The sequence below is a fragment of the Lissotriton helveticus genome, chromosome 12, assembly GCF_964261635.1.
Source record: "Lissotriton helveticus chromosome 12, aLisHel1.1, whole genome shotgun sequence".
In the NCBI taxonomy this organism is placed as follows: Eukaryota; Metazoa; Chordata; class Amphibia; order Caudata; family Salamandridae; genus Lissotriton; species Lissotriton helveticus.
This window is the reverse complement of record NC_136073.1, coordinates 127439584-127458418: the sequence shown is the minus strand read 5'-3', so window position 1 is coordinate 127458418 and position 18835 is coordinate 127439584. Positions and strand designations below refer to the sequence as shown.

The 18835-nt window shown below is 44.6% G+C and overlaps 1 non-coding gene across 1 annotated transcript; it reads right to left on the bottom strand.

The window, feature by feature from the left end:
* Positions 1–5583: 5583 nt before the first annotated feature.
* On the bottom strand, positions 5584–5655 carry TRNAH-GUG (transfer RNA histidin (anticodon GUG)). The gene has a single exon. It is a non-coding gene; the product is annotated as a tRNA-His (tRNA).
* Positions 5656–18835: the final 13180 nt, after the last annotated feature.

The following is an 18835-nucleotide window of genomic DNA, read 5'->3' as shown; positions in this document are numbered from 1 at the left end:
TCAGCTGTGACATACACCTAAAAACACAATTAGGTTTAAAGTGACTTGTGGTAGACACAGCTTTTCTTAAGGGTCCCATAAACACCCATATTGCTCTGTGTTCTGTGAACCTCAATAGTAAAGCTTCTTTTAGCAGAGCGGAGATTAACAAGATAGGGTTAGCTCGATTTAACCACATCTAAAATAAACAAAATGCATCCAACACAAAAAGTCAACTGGATCAAACAGAAAAGGATTAAAACTTCCAGTGGGTTTCATCGCAAGAAAATCAGATCTGTGACAAATTGAAAACACTTTCACTAGCCACTTGATAAATAATATTCTACTGCAACAGTTGTCTCTGCTTCAATGCACAATTTACACGTTATCTGCCCTCTGCTCCATAATTTGCAGACTTTACCAAAAACGTCTCTTCAGCCTCAAACGGATCAATAGTTATTAAAACTGCTGCACTTACATCTTACATGACATATGAGTTCTAGAGCCCACCTCTTGCTGCCTGGTACCGCCGCTCGCCCACGGACCAACGCATCCACCCTGCCTGCGCGCTATCCCTCCTATCTCTTGTCTCTGGCTTCTTTCTCCTTTTTTCTGTCCCTTTCTTCCCTCTTTCCATAGCTCTCTCCTGTGTTTACTGACCTCTGTTGGGTCGCTTTTAAGTGTTGGGCTTGTTGCCTGTCCACATATTCTCACTGAACTGTCATTGGGGCTCTATAAGCACTGAATAACTCTAACAGCTTCTCCTAAGCCACTCGGCTGGCCCCCTTGGGGTTGTAGGCAAGGCGCTGTGTTAACTAGTTTATCTATGTAAAATGTATGACCTTATTGCATATTCTCCGCGGCCGGCCTCGGATAGAGGTTGTAGGCTTAACGCTGTGTCTATGTGTCCCTGTCAAGGGTTTTGTTCCAAAATAAAACAGACTTGTAACAAAAAAATAAAAAAAATAAAAACAAACTGCTGCACTTCACGCTTTGCGAAAGTTAAGTGGCAACTCTATTTGAAACTGAGCTGAAATGAGGATTTCTTCCTTTTCGAGAACAATATCGAGCTTTGCTTTCCACACAAATTTATATTTACATCCCAGATTCCCTCCCCAGAGCAGCGGTTAATTTAGGAAGACACTAAAACTTGAGAAAAATTGAAAATATCTGCATCTCTCTTTATAGTGCAGTCTCCTTAATGTACTTCTTTCACGTTTTTCTCATACTTACACATAACAAATATGGACTGTCAAATGTTGCATTATGTAAGACCATATGAATGCACCCATGGTCATTTAATTATAGCTGTTCTGCATAGTTCTCCTCTCATATTACCTTTTACTTTCCACATGTTGTTTTGATGCCATTGGAACCGTCTGTCTTGGGGATTACAAAGGACATCTGAACAACTCCTGAGGAGATGTTGATGGCATGATATGTTTGCTTGGACTCTCTTACATGAAACTGCAAATTTGGAAGTTATCAGCGCAGTATCTTTGGGTATTATAACTGTCTGCATAGCTCTACATGGCTGTTTCTTAACTAAAAGTGTTTCCAGAGGAGTAACTTTATAATGTAATCCCAAACTTGCTACCTCATACCTCATATTTCAGATGAACAATCTAGCATATTTACGTCAAAATATATAACAGCTGTAAATTGTGTCCCCTCCCTGCTAATTTTTCCCATCAGGAAAATGAGTTTTGACTTTGTATCACGTTATCCAAATTTTGATTCGGACTGAAAGTGCTTAAAAGTTCTGGAGAAGTTAAAATTACAGAAAACATACTATTATCTTGGGCTATTGGAATGAGGCTTTGCTGTAAATATTAATACAGGCACTTGAGACACTCTGCCATAAACTTACCCCCCCCCCCCAAAAAAAACCTATAAAATAAATTTCCATATTCATTATAGGAATTCAAATTCGTGGACATAATCAAGCAGGAGTTCAATCTCATTGCACATCTCAATTTTGGGTCTACCCATGCTAGAGGTTAGCCATAATGCGTTACCTTTTATTACCTCTCGCTCGTCCACAAACAGCCAGGGCTTGGCCTGGATGTGTTTTCTGGGTCACCCATCTCTTACATTTGCCATCCTAAGACTTGCTGCTGAGGATCACTCCTCCTGATCTGGCTCTCTTTGTGATTGGGGAGATTACTTTACCCAGCTCCTGATCATGCGATGACCACCACGCTACCAAGGGGTTGACGTCCCTCTTTAGCCCCCACTTTACGTGCATAAATGGTCTTGCTTCTGGACCACACTGCTAGCTTCAGGGTGCCTGGTATGCCAAGGAGGTATATATCCATGCCTACCCTGGACAAAGGGGCCTTATCATCCTTATAGTAGCCCGGCAGCTTAATATTGCTTAGGTCTTGTCTACTACATTTAACCCCGTATTCTTGCAAAGCTTGCACACACCTATGCTTGGTTTCTTTCTGGATGTATCCATTACATTGTGGGATGAGGTTCCCCTCTATTTAAATCTGGAACCTGCTTCTGGCCAAATTATTACAGTCCTCCCTGTCAGTGTTTATTGCCTCCATCCAATCTTCTCTTATGAATGTCAGGAGCTTACCTCTCCCTGATATTGTCAAATAATTTTTCTTGAGGTAAATTACTATGATATCAGGTCTGGCTTGCTCGACGAAAAGTTCCTTTATTTTTGGAATTAGTAGCCACCACTTCAGGGCTGGTATGCCAAGCTACTCAATTTCCGTTTTTGCCAGGAGAAAGTCCATGAATTGACACCTCTTGCTGCCCACTTTTGACCTATGGCCACATAAGAGTTTCTGATATCCCAAAAATCGAGAAAATGATGGCCACCCATGGACTGTTCAGAGAGATCCGCACTGACAATGGTCCACCCATCAATGGTCATGATCGGGCCGACTATCTGTGTTTATGAAACACAAAGCACGGCTGCATCACACCCAGGAGGTCTTAACCCAATGGGGTAGTAAAAATGTTTGTAATTACATCATCGAAGGTCATCCGCAATGCCGTGGCAGAGGCCAAGAATGTGGAAAGATCGATTTACACCTTTTCCACTGGAATATAGGCTGACTTCTCATTCCACCACTGGCATTGCCCCAAGCAAACTGTGTTTAGGTCGAACAATAACAGACACCCTTCCCCACCATACCTCCTGGGCTGATCAACCAAATCCTCCAAAACACTCGGACTCCCGAAGAGCCCGCAATAACGAATGTGCCTTGTGCTAGAGACGTGGTAAGTGTTGTAATCTATGTAGAGGAGATTCGGCCTTAGTTAAAGATCGCCACATGGGTGGTAAATTCCGTCTGCCTTTTGAAGCCACACCATCATCAATCACAGATATCAAAGGCGCTATGGTAACTGCCTCAAAAGGGACAGAGACCCTCACCAGACTTATTTCCCAGTTCAAAACAGCACCCTTTGCACATGACGATGCACTGCCCACCTATGGGCAGCCCACTCAGTCAAGGTAGGGCAGCCGAAAGGGTCTCTGAGGGCACTTCAGCCATTGGGTCCCATCCAGTACTGCCAGTCAAGCCATTGCCTGTTGTGGTGCTGTCTCCACAAGAGAAGAGCCTTGGTGGATTTAGATTACCTGAGACAGATGAAGCCACCCAGGTGTCCATCCAGAGGAGCAACAATCGGCGGGATCATCTGAGATTCACGCTAGATCCATCTCCATGATATGCAGACTTTTTCGCAGACTAAGAGAGAGTGGAAGACCGGGATGTAACTCCGGTAGTCAAGGGAGGGCCTCACCCTCTTGTCTGTTTTGTTTCTATAGGCTTATGTCTCTATGTTATCAGTGTTCTATTTTTGTTTGTTCAGTTATGTCTATTCCGTGTTACAAGAGGGATGTAGTGTTCCATCGTTCTTAAGCGTGACCATGTAGTATGCCCGAGGGAGGGGGGTTTCAGGTGTTCCCCCTTGTTTCTGCAAGTAAGTGGTTCACCTGATTCTATGGGTCAGAAACTTATAAACGTAGCGCCTCATTTACAAGAAAGTGCCACAGCGCGGCACCGCAATCCCTTTTGCTGCGCCACACTGCGGCACTTTCAAAACACAGGGATGTGTCATATTTACAACAATATGACGCATCCCTGTGCATTCCCCTGCGCTGGTGCACAATCACCTGCCATGCGCAATGGAGGCACCCTTGCGCCATGGTGCAAGGGTGCCTGCGTTGTGGGGAGATTGTATATGTGCAGGAAGTAGTACCTTCCTGCACAAAAACAACAAAATAAATAAAGAGGTGTTTTCCTCTTCCTAGAAAGAGAAAAAAAGTCGCACCTCGCTACACCTCCCTTGGGGTAGCGTAGCATTCTGACGCATTTACAGGTTTACGAATTCTCGTAAATCTGGAAATGCATCAGAATACATTGGTGTTACGTGGGAACACCCACAGCAACACCCACCTCATGCACCTTACACGCAAAGTGTTGCGTGAGAAGCAGTGATATTTACAAGCACACGTAAAGCCACACAGGATGGCTTTACGTGTTCTTCAGGGACGGACTGGCCATAGTGGGCACCGGGAAATACCACGGTGCGCCTCACGGGTGGGGGACGGTTTTGGTTGTGCTGCTGGTGCGCAACACAACATGACGTACCGGCGGTGGAAGGTGCTCATAAATAAGTGCCGTAGTCCGAGGTACGGGCATGGTCAGTTGGAAGGCCACGAGCAAAGTAACAGGTGTGTCTGTGTCACCATTTCCAAGGTGTGCACGTGACACACTACAGTAACAACATTTATGTGCATGCGAATGAAAACTCATTAAAAACATATTAAAGTGGGGTAGTCTATGTACTTCTCTGAGTAAGCTTTAACACATTCTTTCTCTCCCTTTGAATTTAATATTGAAATCTTTAAACATTATCCTGCTTTTGGAAAGTGAGACTGTACTCGAGGTATATTTTTATGTTTCGATGTGGATGTTTGCCTGCTAGGAACATTAACCTGATCACACATAAAAACATTATCGTCATGAAAAGCTTGATTTGACTAAAATGAGCTTTGGTTAAAATATCAGGCATTCACACCTGAGAAGGCCGAACTGCAGTATGAAACGGTTTATTTAAACATGCAAAAGTATTATTTAACTTTACAACTTTGATTTTTTTTGATTTTTTTTTATCTAGTCGTCATCAGATGACAACAATATTACACATAAAAAATAAAATCTAAGAAAATTAACTCTCTTGCGTCAGAGCAAATACAATCGTAATACAATGAAATTTATATCAAATTCATATCCTAAACATTTCGAAAAATTTAAAATACAATAGCAGAATTGCAATTGAATTGCAATAGCATTAGAGCCCAAATAGTACATTATTACCTTTTAATTTACTAAAACGAGTCTGTACAAATGTTGCATGATATAGTGCTAGCTCCGAACACTTCAATAGATTATCAACATATTGTATAATTATTTCATAAGCAAGTTAAAGCAACATATACAATATTCCACTGGTATACCTCTCCATGGACCTCACGCTGCTTCAATGTGCACTCTATCAGCCTTTAACATAAATAAATAAAATTCTAAAGTATGCACTAAAAATATCGCCCAACTGCCGTGACATTGCCACCCGCAATGCCGTGACCCGGATTCGAACCGGGGTTGCTGCGGCCACAACGCAGAGTACTAACCACTATACGATCACGGCGAGCTACTTGGGCTCTGCGCATAAGCTCGCCCGTACCTGTCATATGGTGGAGGACACGTCATTACGTTGTGATTGTTTCTTTGTGATAGGCTAGAACTACGGCGTGGCAACCTCCTGACGTTTATTACTCATTCACTCTTTCAGGGTATGAGGCACAGAACCAGGACACCATCCTTTTCCTTACAATGTATTCGTTTATTCGTCCTCGATCATTTCATGTGAAGTGATAGAGCGAGGAGAGACGCCACGTCTGACCCTGGCCAAGGAGAGTAGCGCCTGTCTTACTAAATCACTCGAGTAGAAAGAGGACAGAGAACAAGATGGATGCATAGCGAGTGATTTTCTAAGAAATGGATGGGTTCAGTTCTGGTGCATGTTTATTCAGAAATGTCACCTTTCGAGGTTTAGACTGCACGTTCACGGGCTTTTGCTGCGTAAAGTTCAGCCACATAGGTCTGTCTCGGTGTTTACATCCCACACTCCATGATACATCAGCCATGATGCTGACGCTAGAAGGCTCCAAAATATAACACTAAAGCCAAGAAAAAAGTCTTCATTTATATAGGATGAAGCCCAATGGGACCGAAACGAATGGGTAAATAATGCACCGGCAGCACTGAAGCTGTGGGGCAAATTTGCATGCTGTTACCTGACAAAGCAGGAAAAGTTCACAATTAGAGACTTAATTTTTAAAATTAAATAATTAATTAACGTATTAAAAGTTCCCAACCTGCGTGAAAGTCCTTTCCTCCCCTGGCTACCTTTCTAAACACTTACAACTAAGGTAGCTCTACTTCCTTTTGGAAATTATGGATTTCTAATGATAGATTTGCTCTAATTTGCAATATCTCCTGTGACGTTTCCCCATTGCTCTTACTGTCCCCCACAAAACAGGCGACCACATGCTCTCCAGTGGACTCTTTCATCTTTTTGCTCGCCACAATATCCGCTATTGGTTGAGGAGCTTTTTTGCTTTGCCAATTACAGTGGGTATTGGTGGGCTTCCCACTGGTACTCTTGGGTAATAAATACTCCTCACTCCGTGGGTGTGGTTGGCAGTAACCTGTGCTTTCAGGTGCATACATGTCACATGTATTACAGTAACCGACTGCGGTATGGTCATTGCCGAGCACCAAACTGAAAGTGTCCCTCATTAGTGAATTAGATAGATAACAAGCATTGGCATAGACAATAGGTCTCGCCTTTGGGACCTTATAAGTGTTGCGCCAGAGTTATATGTAGGGTGACCAACCGTCCGTAAATATCACGGACCGTCCGTAAATTGGACCTCACATCCGTTGTCCGTGAGGATCATTTTTACGGACGCCTTTTGTCCGTAATTTTGGGCCTTGCAGGGAATCACGTTCCCTGTGAGAGGCCTCAGCTCCCTTATGAGGCGCCTCGCACTCATCTGCGAAGCACAGGAGCAGCCCCACCTGCCCATTGTCATTCTGTCTGCGGCTGATTGCCACATACAGAATGACAAAGGGCCAGTCTGCGCTGTGAAAACATGTGGTGGCCTCCTCTAGTCGGGCAGGGCATTCTCTTAGGGTTAGATGGACAATATTTAAATGACATTTAAATTTAAAACTCCTCTTAGGCGGTGGTATGGAGAGTGACACTTAACACTAGTATAGATAGCCGGCTACACCAATACAAGGCTGACTTGAAATTTCATAACTTGGAATCCCATTTTGATTCTCACCCAATTTTAGGAGTGAACTGAGCATTTAGTAAACACCATTGACACGGGGTACAGCATTTTTCGGGTGACATGTTGCACTTCATTCAGTGTTGACGGTTAGAGGAATAACTGTTTACTTATGCGTGTTTTTTCAGACTCCAAGTTGCAGAAACTCAGATTTGTTTCGCACATTTCTATGTATGATTTGAGCCAGAATTTGCCTGGCGAAATACAGGCAGGCAAATAAATACCTGTGGGGTGCACAATCAATGCCTTACTCAAATTCCCAAATCTGCAGCAGGTGGGAGTTGGCGGACAAATTGCGATTAGCTCTTGTTTCAAATGGATCCCTGGTGCACTTAAGGGGTCCACAGCAAACAAACTGTAGGATTCCCATCACATTCCTTGACCCTGACCCTCTTCTGCACCAGGTATTCTTCCAAAGCACTGTTGCCACAGAAGGAAAAGATAAAGCAAGCACGCAAACGAAAAGACTATGTAGAAGAGAAGTACCACGATTACAGTGTAATAAAGTTAAAAAGAGCTAATAGTTCTTTCACAGTCTCATCAGTTCAGAGCTGAAGCATTGCTAATATTATATACAACGAAGATATAGTTTCTGCTTTTTTATTTATTTTATGCAACTAACATCCATTGACAAAGCCAATAGTCATGGCTTGCAGTTGGTCTAATGTTACTGGATGCAATGATAGAAACAGCAAAATACCAGTTGGGTGGCACACTATGCTCAGCACAAAGTAAGCCAAGCCCTTAATTAAATCAGACACACCCCTTGGAAAGACCCCCAGTTTTATCATCCCACATAAAGCCCTTGAAAGAACACCATGTCACAGTCACCTCACGTCCTGGCACTGTGCATCGTGCATGACTCATGACTTCCAAGTTTTCTGATTGCCTATGTGCAGGTGCATAGTGAACTCTCCCCCCACCCCACCCACCCCTTGCTTTAGGAATTACAGCGGGGTTGAAGTTCTTGATGGGCCTATCCGTCTGCAACTGGATGGGTGGGTGGGTGTATGGGTAAAGTGTGGCTGGAAGGATGGGTGGCTAAGACAAAGGGGAATGTAGAAAGAAAGGGAGGATGGATGGATGAGTGAAAGCATGGATGAATGATTGGCAGAATGGATGGGTGAATTGGTGCATGGATGAGGGAAAAGAAGAATGTAAAGATGGATGAGTGAAAGAAAGCATAATGAGTGAAAGGGAGGGTGGAGAGCTGGAAAAAAGATGGGTGGATGAGTGAAAGGATGGACGGATGAGTGATTGGGTGGATGGATGAGTAAGTGAAAGGAAGGCTGGATGAGTGAAAGGATAAATGGTTAGATAGATGAGTAAATGGATGGATGGGTGGAAGAGTGGATGGATGAGTGAAAGGATGGCTTGGGTGAAAGGGTAAATTGTTAGATGGATGAGTGAATAGATGGATGGGTGGAAGAGTGGATGGATGAGTGAAAGGATGGATTGGGTGAAAGGGTGGATGGATGGATGGATGAGTGAACGGGTGGCTGAAGGGATGGATGAGTGAAAGGATGGATGGAAAGATAGATGATGGATAGGTTTGCAAATGATTGAAAAGGTTTGGATATGGATGGCCACCCAGATGAAAGGACAGAATGAATGGTGAAAGATTGAATGATAGATGAAAGAATTAATGGATGACAGAATGTAAATTATCATATGAAATATCACAAAAAGACCTGCAAAGTTGCTCAAAGCTGCACGCATACCAAATAAACATGAAGTGCACAATTGTTTTAACCTAATGTAAACTTATTTTGACTTGTACTTAAGTGGTTGTCTATTTACTCACTTTTATACTATCGTGGAACTTCCTCTGATGTGTCTGAAAAAAGTACCTTTTATTCACAAAGTTTTGTCCTGAATTTTGACCTTCTGCCCTGAATTTTTGTCCTGAATTTTGACCTTCTGTCCTGAATTTTTAACCTTACCGTCCTGAATTTGCACTCATGCCAGTTGGCCACCCTAGTTATATGCCCTGTGCCACATGTTTAAAAGTTATAATCAAAAAGTGGTAAGCTTTTTTGTTAGCCTATATATAACCAAAAAGACATTCATTATTTAAACATTGAACCAACTTTGTGAATCATTGTTTTTGCATGTGTTTAAATAATGTCACAAAAAAGAGTTTTCAGAATTTCATATTTAACCCCTTCGACGCTCATGACGAGCTGAGCTCGTCATGAGTTACGTCTCTCGTACGCTCATGATGAGCTCAGCTCGTCATGAACCGCGGGTTTTTTAAAAGTGCCGCGCACAGCGGGAAAACCGCTAGCGCGCATGCGGTTAAGACCTCAGATTTCTTTACACTTGGTAGCGTGTTTAAGAGCTTAATGTAAGTTAGTAAATAAGTACAATGATGGCGCGACACTGAAAATGAGGGGCTAGTAAGGAAACCTGCTTACTATAGCTGGATCTCGAATGCACAGCCCTCTGCATGACTTTAAAAGGCACACCTAGGGGAGAGTTGACGTAGAAGCCCATTCCTCAACACTATAACTCTTGCAAGCGATAGCACCTGCGCGAGCTCATGTGCTCCCAAGCATGAACCTAAAAACAAGTGAGAAAAATAAAAGTAAATAAATGATCATTCTATAGTGTGCCAAAAAGCAATAATTGGAGCTGGTCAATTGTAATTGGAAAGTGTGAGCATGGTGAATACCTTGAAGAGAACAGAGACATTTGAAAAGATCAGCTTCTGTTTGTGAAGCAAAGGAACAGAAACCATTTTGGCATAGGGAGGCTGGAAAGCAGGATGTGTGTGGAGATATATGAAGTATAGGAGATGTAGTGAGGCACCCCAGACTGGGACAGAAAATAAGTACAGGTGCCAAAACACAAGTGGACCATTTGGTGCATTAGATTGTTAAAAAGTAGTCCATATTTACAAATTGGGGCAGTTTTGAACTTGCAAACATACTTTGTATGTATTTTCTAAGGTGTGGTAGACTGCATGGATTTGAGTTTGTTGCAGGCAATGATTGTGAGAAAATAATTGAAATCACTAGTGAACACGGGCCCAGCAGAACAGAAAACAGGCCCACAAAGAGTCGAGCAAGCATTGGCAAAGCCAATAGGTCTTATCTTATGGATGGGGATGGAAAACGGGCGAAAGCCAGCAATATGGATTTGACAGGGAGAAAGCATGCGAACAAGAAGGTGATCTAGGGAAGGGTTACATGGGAGAGAGAAAGGAACACAGATGGCAGCAAGGGGGAAGAATCACATGAGGAAAACAGCAGGAAAACACAATCACTCTTGTAGAGTGCTTAAAAAAAAGAAAAATTAGGGCCTGAAAAAGCGAGGGGTGGACTTATATAGAAAGTAGTTTGCCCATGCTTTGGATGAGGCAAAGAAGATGAACAAAAGCCCATGCACCTAACTAATAAGTAAGTGTATGAATGCACCAATGAAGCCAGCCAATAGATCATCAATGGGTGGGCTTTATGCACGCTGTAAAATAACAATATGTCTCAAATAGACCATGTCTTAGGCAGGACCTAAAAAAGGTGTGATGGTGATGGGTGACCAGAGCAAAAGGTCGCAGTGGTAATGAACAGAGCTAAAGGGCTGGGGGGGAGAGGGGTAGATTACCCAGAGATCAAATGGGTGCTGTGATGTCAAGAGAGTGTGGCGCAGTCATTGCAGAGCAGACGAAGATATTAAGGAAGCAACAGTGGGCTCTGAACACTGAGTTATGTCTTAGTAAATACTCTACACTGCTTGCGCATCTCTTTAGTGCCAACTACTGCTTTGGTGCTGTGTTCTGAATGTTGAAGTGGCTTCCTAATACTTTGTTGAAGATCCACAGTGACAGTAGGTTGCACTTTTTAAAGTAAGCAACCACTTCAACTAATCTATGTCTTGAGTTTCATGCTGTGATAGTGCAGCTAAGTGTAGTAGTTCTTTTGTTTCTGTAACACCACCAGCGAGAAGGCTAGATTTTACAGCTAATGTTAATGAATTTGGCACTAACTTAAATGCGGTTCATTTTTTCAGAAAATGCTAATTGGTATTTCTCAAGGTATCTGAGACCTAAACACAAATATCTATCAAACAATTAACTAATGTTTAGTTTAGTGTATTGATTAAATGCTGGGTTACTTAAAAGCATTGCAATAAATGACAATATTAAAACACATATTACATTTTGTTGCCTTAAAATCAATCGATATTCGATGCTAACTCTTATTTGAATTTGCCAAGATACAGCTTAAAGATGGTAGTAAAAGCCACAATAAGACCTATGATAAAAGGCTGTGTGCATAACAGATTTAAGATTGGCATTAATAAGTATTATTGACACTTATATGAAATTCCATGGTCCACATCAGTCTCATTGGTTCCACGTGAAGGTCAGTATTTCCTAAATAGTACAGTTTGGTGCACTGCAAGGGGCACATCAGTATTATATTGAGTTGCTTTGGTTCAGAGTTTAAAAAGGGTAGCTCAGTTTCAATCCTTCAGTTGTGTTTGTTTCAGCAAGCATAACGTGTTACGATGCAGCCTTTCTTCCACCTTCAATAACATTTTGACAAAACAGCCATTCAGCTTGGTGTCCCCCAGGTTAAAACAGGCCAGCCAGCACTGGCGACCTTTTTAGGTCTCGGCCTGCGTAGGCTGCGCTTGCGCAGTCTCGCCGGCGAGATCTTATGTTTTAGAGTGTGGGGCTTGAACCCTCCCCTCTTCTCCATTGGCTGGCTTCCTAAACGGAGGCCAGCCATTGGAGAAGAGGGGCGTCTGTCTGTTTAAGCCCCGTCTTTTTGGGATTCGGGGGCATGTTTTTTCATGTTCTTTCTCTCCTCTTCCCATTGGCTGGAATTTTACATTCCAGCCAATGGGAAGAGGAGAGAAAGAAAAACACGCCCTAAAGTCGGAAAATGACGGGGCCTCTCTCCCAGGCAATTCTGCATGACCTCGGAGAAACATGGCGGTGTGGAGCGCTCCTCTCTTGTTTTTAACTGAAAATTATGTGCTGTCTTTGTAAAATACTCCATCTCTCTGTGGCCGTTTCAGCCTCAGCTTGTTCTGTTTCTAATTCGGATCTCTGCACTTCCCTCAGCATGTGGCAATTTCAGTCCAAAACTCTTTACTTCACACACTCCTGAATTTCCTCCGGTCGGCTGTATTTACATGTTGCTCACCTCCATTTCCACCAGTCTGCGGTATTTTCCGCTCATATACCAGCAGTGACCTCTATCGGTGGCATTTCCAGCCTGGGCCTTAGGTATTGCTAGGTAAGATGGCCGCTGTTGCCTCTCTTTGAGGTGGCCTCGCGCAGATCTCCTCAGTGCCTGGTATTTCCAGTCCGGGTCTCTGTGTTCCTCTACTGTCCTCAGCTTCTCAAACCCCCCTGGGTCCCCGGGCACGCGGGCGACCTTCAAAGGGATGCCCTGTGTTTGCTCTTGGCCGGATTAGGCGCTATCTCTGAAGATTGGGCAAATCGAGGCCTCCGCAGAGCCCGTCCGCGGTGCCAGCACAAAGGGCTGGTAACAGCTGGCAGGGCCCGGCGAGGAGGCACATGAGCATTTAACACAACACCAGCGCGGTCTTCCTGGAAGAGCGATGCCGATTAAGAGAGTCGCCCGTCACCACTCACCTGCCCCCACCATCCTTATGGTTCCGGTAATTCCCCACGTCCTCTGTTCTTTCTCACTACATCAAATCCTCTGCCTGGTATCCTCACCTCTGCCCCTAATCGTTTCTCCTTCACCCGTTCCACCACTTTCTCTGCCTTCCTTACCCCACCCGTACCACTTTTTCTGTATAAAATTATTCTATCCTCCGTATGTCTTTTTACCCTTCTCGTTCCTTTCCCTGCAGCTTTACTTCTCCTTCTTTCTTCCCCCAATCATGCACTTTCTCCATCTTTCTTTATCCTGTACATTTACCCCTCGCCCCCAGTATTTTGCCGTTTCCACTTTTCATATACCTTCTGTTTTTTCCTCTCGGGCCTGCCCGCTTTCCCCCTCTTGTGCACAGCATTTACAAATATGTATTTGTGAATAAAGTATTTTGAACAGTCCTGCTGTACGTGGTGTCGTGTCGGTGATCCTAAGAAACTGGACAACATCTCGACATCAAGCTTGGCACAAAGCCTTTACAGGGCCCAGGCATAAAAAAACTACACAAGATGCCCACTTCTACTGCACGGTGTGTAGGAACGACACACTTTCTGCATGTGTGTGTGTGTGTGGCTCTGTCTGTGTGTGTGCGTGTGGCTCTGTCTGTGTGTGTGTGTGTGTGTGTTGGTTGGGCTCTGTGTGTGTGTTGGGCTCTGTGTGTGTGTTGGGCTCTGTGTGTGTGGCTCTGTGTGGGTAGCTTTTTTTGTAGGTGGGTCTGTGTGAGGGTGGCTCTATGTGTGTGTAGGTGGGTCTGTGTGAGGGTGCCTCTGTGTGTGTGTAGGTGGCTCTGTGTGGGTGTCTCTGTGTGTGTGTGGGTGGCTCTATGTGAATGACTGTGTGGGTGGCTCTGTGTGGGTGGCTCTATGTGTGTGTGGGTGGCTCTATGTGAATGACTCTGTGTGGGTGGCTCTGTGTGGGTGGCTCTGTGTGGGTGGCTCTGTATTTGTGTGTGGGTGGCTTTGTGTGTGTGGCTCTGTGTGTGGGTGCAAATGCAATAGGTCTCACATTTGCGAGAGATTAAGCTATTGGCATTGTAAATGACAATGCCATTTATTTATATGTTTTAAAAACAAAAACATAAATAAAAACAATGTCATGAGCAATGCCAATAGCTCTAACTTTAACAATGCTGAGGCCATTGCATTGTAAATGCTTGTTGTGTGTATTCCCCTTTGGCTGAAAGGCAATTTTCAGTAATTGACTCCTTTCACCCTGTACTGTTTTGCTAGTGCAGAGTAGGTGGATATGTGCCTTCCCAACCCTGTATAGATGACACTTGTCAGGTAGACTACCCCGTTACCAGGGGAGGAAGTGATCTTTTGTAGGTAGTAAGCCCAGCCGGTATCTTAAACACAGCAGTTTGACAGTAGCTGATTATCCTGTTGCAAAATATTTTGGGGGGGGTGGGGCCCAGGTGTTTGTAGTTGTTTAACGTCATCCAACCATGTGCTCTGTTCGATAACAAGGTCTTATCATCCACAACAGATCAGATTTTTAGGGCCTTCCAGGCCATCTGCTTGAATACCTGGTAGCTCGTGCGTGGGAGTATCCCAAAGTTGTGTGAGACCTAAGAGTTCATGTGATTCTTGTTCTTTTATATGATGTTTAATCATGGAAATTATTTTATCTCAATGTTTGCATTTTCATTTTTAATGTAATCAAATGATTGATACAATAAAGTATTTTAAAACTAAAAAAAATAAAAAAATTGATTCTTGTAGGTAGGCCCTTGCTGACAACGAGTTATGCTCCTGTAGCTCCTTCTGTAGCATGTTATTCTGTGTATTAGGTTCTGGCCAGCGACTATTTAAGCAGCCCGAATTCCAGCCGAATCTGTGCCGGTGAGGTAAAGCATGGCAATTGAAAAGCTAATTCTGTATGTATGGACCATTATATTACCGAAAGTGCTGGTGTCACAGCCTCTTAGAGATTCACTCCCGTATGTCATTTCTGGCAAGATTTTGTTCGTACTACTTCCAGCATGGGCATCATAGAAGGCTCAGCTAGTTTTTTCTTCACGTTTTTTTGAGTTATTACCAGCGCCCTTCGTTTCCTGTGGGTCGTCTCCTTCTGGTCGGAAAAGGAGCCTTTCCTATCAATGATGACCCCTAGGTATTGGTACTAGTCCGTTCTTTCAATCCGAGTACCACCCCAAAACCATGACCGGATTTGTGATTTCTTATTGTTAAATGTCATGGTCTTAGTTTTGCCGAAATTGATTGGAGCATGGGAATTGCAAAATTGTAGCTGCTCTGTCAGGTCAGCCAGGAAAAGATTAAAAAGCATTGGAGCCATTTTGCACCACTGCTTTCAACCATGAGTGATTGGGATTTTACTAGAAAGGTGTGTTCCAGCCCCTATCTTAACCCGCACCCATGTGTCCTTATGGAGCATGATAAACATGTGCAGGAGGCTTCGAGGTATTTTCAAGCCCACTAACTTGCCTCACAGCCATTCCCGATCATTGTCAAAGGTCACTTTGAAGTCAATAAAGCAGAAAAATAAAGGTGTGTTGGAGCCTCAGGGAGTGTCCATTGTGAGGGAGATTACCAACATGCTAGTTGTTTGGCCAGACATTTTTGAGAACCCTGTTTGGTGGAATGGTAGGATGGCATTGCTGGTGGCCTATAATGACAACTCATCAAGCAATTAATGAATTAATTGATGGAATCTACATTGATCATGACTAGGGCTCCCGGTTTTATGGTATTTATTTTTTTGCCATTTCCGTCTGTATTTATCCATATTTCTTTTTTGCCCATTTTTTCTGTATTTATCCGCATTTATTTTTGCCACAAGCAAAAGACGACGCTACAGCTAGTATTTTTCCACATTTATTTAAATTGACAATTTTATTCGTTTTCTAGTACAATATAGTCTATATTGTACTAGAAAACAAATAACAAGCATTGGCATAGCCAATAGGTCTCACCTTTGGGACCTTATAAGTATTTGGTTATGCAGCACAATATTCACACTGCGAGAAAGAAGAAGTGTGTTGTTGGGGCGGACGGGTGGGCAGGTCTGTTCGAAAGCAGAGACGGAGTAGCTAGCCCAATGCTGTGGGCCCTGACGGTTTGGTTGGCCCTCTGGGGCCGACCAAACCAGTCATACACACTCTCCCTTTTCTCTTTCTAGGCTGCATGCAGTCTACATAGAGAAAATGGCCTCCCCATAGGTGCCCAGCTGGGTGCCGTCCCCAACAATCACAACGTTGCCATTGCAGCATTGTGATTGGCTTAGGGGAGGGGAGGGAGGCTTCTTGCTTCCTGTTCCTTACCGCAAGACCCAGCCAGGAGCTGCCACATCGTGAGTCTGTGCCTGTGCTCCATACAGGAAACTTCCATGGCCTGTGGGCATCCAAGACACCTGAAGGAATCTCTCTTTTGAAGTGAAGGAGTCACTTCCCTGCATCTGCAGGCACCGCAACTAAGCTGACCGATCTGCTAATCCTGGGCTCCCACGGATTCCAAAAGGCTCAGCAACACAGGCTGTGGGTTTTCAAATCCCTGGAGGCCTGCCCTGCCCTCTCACCAAGTTTGAGGCCAGTATCCCTCGTTGGAGCCGCAGGAACCGTAGCCTGTGCACAGCATTGACTTGCTGTTGCAAAGGCTTGATGAATTCCTTCCATCAAGATCTTCAGGCTCCGAGTATCCCCCACCTCAAGCATCTCCTGTGACCAAGATCTTTGTCCTCACCACATTACTTGCACTGTGGGCCTGCATCTTTGACGAGCTGCTCGAGGTCCTCTCGCAACTACAGTGCGCTCAACCTGTGGGTCCTCTTGAGGGTCTTCTTTGAATTCTGTAGGCTCCCCTGATTGCTCGGGCCTACCCTGACTTCCCTGCTAGTTGATTGATTTATTGATTGATTTTAAAACTTGTATAGCGCTTACTGTCACCCCACGGGTATCCTGGCGCTTCAGACTGTCAACTGGGCCACGATTGACTAGGTCACACCTGCCCGAGCCTAAAGAGACTCAAGCTAGGCCTTGGGAAAAAGCCAGGTTTTCAGGCTCCTGCAAAACTCTAGCAGGGCGCTGATCTGTCTAAGGCTCTGGGGGAGTCCATTCCACAGCCACGCACCGGCCACGCTGAAAGCTCTGCCTCCTAGCCTGGCCCGTTTGAACCTAGGCACCGTGAGTAGCGCAGCACTGGACGAACGGAGCTGCCTGGTGGGTTGGTACCAGGAGAACCTTTCCTGCATAGGAACTGGCCCTAGCTCATGTATTGCTTTAAAAATCAGGCACAGGGATTTAAAGCGAATACGCTCCGTCACCGGTAGCCAGTGCAGCTCTCGCAAGGCCAGTGTTGTTGAGGAGCAGCGTTGCCAACCGAGGGCAAGTTTAGCTGCTGCAGACTGGATTCTTTGGAGCCCCTGCAGAATGTATAATGGGGCCCCCATATACAGCAAATTACAATAATCCAGCCTGCTACCCACTATACTACTAACTACCTGTGGGCGTGCCTCTTTAGGTAGCAGGGGCAGTATTTTACGCAGCATGCGTAATAAAGCAAAGCAAACATTGGCGGTCTTATTAGCCTGTGATTCCATCTGGAGATCCTTGTCAATCAGCACCCCCCCCAGGTTGCGTACTCTGCTTGCCGGGGTCAACGGTTCCTCCTCTGGGGTTAGCCTAAATTCCAAAGGAAATTGTCTAGGAGGCCCACCCGAGGATCAGTAGACCACCTCGGTCTTTCATGCGTTAAACTGCAGTGAGTTCCTGCTAAGCCAGTTGGCTGTCGTCCGCATGCATTCCTGAAACAGGTCAAGAGATACTGCATTGTCACGTTCCAGAGAGAACGCCAATTGCGTATCGTCCGCATAGTTAACTGTGCAGACTCCGGCGGACTTTATAATGGGGAGCAGGGGCTGCATATATATATTAAATAAAATAGGGCTGATCGCAGAGCCCTGCGGCACCCTGTGAGTGACTAAGGATTTACGGGCAGCACAAGGAGCCAGCGTTACCACCTACTGATGTCCTGCCATGTATGATTGTAGCCATTGTAGTGCCCGCCCCCTCACTCCCAGATTCTGCAGTCTTTCCAATAGGATAAGATGGTTCACCGTATCGAATGCGGCCGACATATCGAGAAGCACTAGCACAGTTGCATTCCCGTTATCTGCACGCATCCGAAGGTTATCCAACATTGTAACCAGGGCCGTCTCCGTCCCATGACCAGGACGGAAGCCAAACTGGTCTTTGTCAAGTAAGGAGTTTTCCTCCAGAAAACCCGACAGTTCCCTACTAACTGTTTTCTCTAGACTCTTCACTGGGTAGGGGAGGAGAGAGATGGGCCTAAAATTGGCTGGTATTGATGGATCCAAGGAAGGCTTTTTAATCAGTGGGGTTACCACTGCCATTTTCCATTCCTCTGGGACCTCTCCTTTCTCCAGAGACTGATTACAAATCTGCCTCAGCCAAGGAAGAGTATCTCGGCCAGAGGACTTCCATATTCTAGTGGGGAAGGGATCATTCGGTGAGCCTGAGGATACACTCTCTACCAAACTATCAAATGCAGCTTTTGGGAGGGCTTGAAAATTATTCAGAGAAACCGGTTGTACTTGATCTTCAGCTCCCATCTGTACAGGATTGAGCTGTTCAGCCTCGTTGATGGCAGTAAGACTATCCACAATCTTAGCAATTTTATCTTGGAAGTGTGTGGCAATTTCATCACAGAGTTTGTGTGATGCTGCCACTTTATTGTCCATACATTTAGGGGCAGACAGGGCCTTGGTGATTTCAAAAAGGGCTTTTGTCCCATTCGATGCATGGGCAATTGATCTGGCATAGAAATCGGCCTTGGCCTTGAGGATGCTTTCCTTATAA